The sequence below is a fragment of the Schistocerca nitens genome, chromosome 1 (genome assembly GCF_023898315.1).
Source record: "Schistocerca nitens isolate TAMUIC-IGC-003100 chromosome 1, iqSchNite1.1, whole genome shotgun sequence".
In the NCBI taxonomy this organism is placed as follows: domain Eukaryota; kingdom Metazoa; phylum Arthropoda; class Insecta; order Orthoptera; family Acrididae; genus Schistocerca; species Schistocerca nitens.
The window spans coordinates 743750750-743753078 of NC_064614.1; the positions used below are offsets into that span (position 1 = coordinate 743750750).

The 2329-nt window shown below is 48.5% G+C and overlaps 1 pseudogene; it reads left to right on the top strand.

The window, feature by feature from the left end:
• The first annotated feature begins 410 nt into the window (after positions 1–410).
• LOC126209979 (5S ribosomal RNA) lies at positions 411–528 on the top strand (annotated as a pseudogene).
• The last annotated feature ends 1801 nt before the right edge of the window (positions 529–2329 follow it).

Consider the following 2329-nt stretch of genomic DNA (forward strand, 5'->3'; position numbering starts at 1 on the left):
AGCTGTAGATTCAAATGGTTCAAATGGCTCTGTGCACTATGGGACATAACCTCTGAGGTCATCAGTCCCCTAGAACTTAGAACTACTTAAACCTAACTAACCTAAGGACACCACACACATCCATGCCCGAGGCAGGATTTGAACCTGCGACCGTAGCAGTCGCGCGGTTCCGGAGTGAGCCCCTAGAGCTGTAGATTATTGCTCACCCTGTCCGCCAGATCATTTATGTACTCAGAGGATAAGAGCGGTCCGATCACACTTCCCCAGAGCACTCCTGACGATACCCTCGTCTCTGATCGAGAATCGTCGTCAAGGACAACTACCTCTGCGAGTTTCTGAAGCTCAGAGAGCAACTATTAATCAGGATTCTTCTCGTTATACGATTTAGAACAACTGCATTTTAGATCATGGGCAACGGCCTTGCCGCAGTGGATACACCGGTTCCCGTGAGATCACCGAAGTTAAGCGCTGTCGGGCGTGGTCGGTACTTGGATGGGTGACCATCCAGGCCGCCATGCGCTGTTGCCATTTTTCGGGGTGCACTCAGCCTCTTGATACCAATTGAGGAGCTACTCGACCGAATAGTAGCGGCTTCGGTCAAGAAATCCATCATAACGACCGGGAGAGCGGTGTGCTGACCCCACGCCCCTCCTATCCGCATCCCCCTCTGAGGATGACACGGCGGTCGGATGGTCCCCGTAGGCCACTCGTGGCCTGAAGACGGAGTGCATTTTAGATCATACGAACACATGAGAATAGTTGGTACGATATGGCAAATCGTAAGTGTCGCTCTGAGAGTGTCTTGCGCGAAACAGCGTAAGTGACCTCACAGCGTGACACATAAGCTGAAAGACAGTCTGTTTAGGTGGCCAACGCACACGAACGTCTTCGGTTATTGTGTGAAAACGCGGCAGTGACTTCACAGCCTGATACAAAGTACGAAGACAATAAAAGTATGCTTGGGTAGAATTCTTAAAGATTAAGGCAGCGACTGCCTCATTAGATACACAATCAGGTACAGCAGCTTTTACTGCACAACTCACAGGGCACTCAGCCAAAGCCTAAGCACGCACACAAATGTGTTGCTCTGCATTACGTGCAGATCGCGAGGAAGCAATATGAGACGTGTTTCTCATCGAGAAATAACGTTGTTTAGTGGAGGCTGAAAGGTGGTTTCTCAGCACTTCTATTTACTCACATTATATATTTTACCTTTTCTACGAATCGCGGTACTTATTTTGTTACTCTCTATCAGAGCTCGCTCTAACCAGCCTGACCGAGCGAGGTGGCGCTGTGGTTAGCACACTGGACTCGCATTCGGGAGGACGACGGTTCAGTCCCGTGTCCGACCATTCTGATTTAGGTTTTCCATGATTTCCCTAAATTGCTCCAAGCAAAAACCGGGATGGTTCCTTTGAAAGGTCGCGGCCGATTTCCTTCCCCATCCTTCCCTAATCGGATGAGACCGTTGACCTCGCTGTCTGGTCTCTCCCCCAAACAACCCATGACCAACCTTCTAACCAGTCTCACTAGCGCAAGGCATAGATACACGTCGTTTTTGTAGGTCATGTGCGAAATAATGTGTATTTATATCGTAAATATGAACCAAATCCTGTGCCCCATTATCAGAGGAAGAGAACCTATTGTAGTCGTATAGTTTTCAATGGTGAGAATGTACATCGTAGAGGCATGTCTGGTTTTGATTACAATAATTTCTAATCTGTCAAAAATTTCCAAGTAATTGAAATAATTTAAAGCAATAGGAATACATATAATGCTATTCATCGTCATGCTTGGTTGGAGCAATTTTGTTTTTCCACTCTCACCAACTTAGTCTGGTGGTCAGAAGACCTTTCTCTTGTGGGCAAGCACTTTCAGCTTAACACGTACAACCGCAACTGGGCAGAGGGCTCATTTCCAGGACGTTGGCGTAAAGCCACCGTCGTACCCATACCTAAGCCCGGTAAGGACAAAAACCTTCCTTCTAGCTACCGCCCCATCTCTCTCACTAGCTGCGTTGCAAGGTAATGGAACGTATGATTCATGCCTGGCTGGTATGGTAGCTCGAGTCTCGCAATTTACTAACGAATGCACAGTGTGGATTTCGAGCGCGGCGTTTTGCACTTGACCATCTCGTTACTTTGTCCACCCATGTCATGAATGGTGCCGGCCGGTGTGGCCGTGCGGTTCTAGGCGCTTCAGTCTGGAACCGCGAGACGGCTACGGTCGCAGGTTCGAATCCTGCCTCGGGCATGGATGTGTGTGATGTCCTTAGGTTAGTTAGGTTTAAGTAGTTCTAAGTTCTAGGGGACTGATGACCTCAGATGTT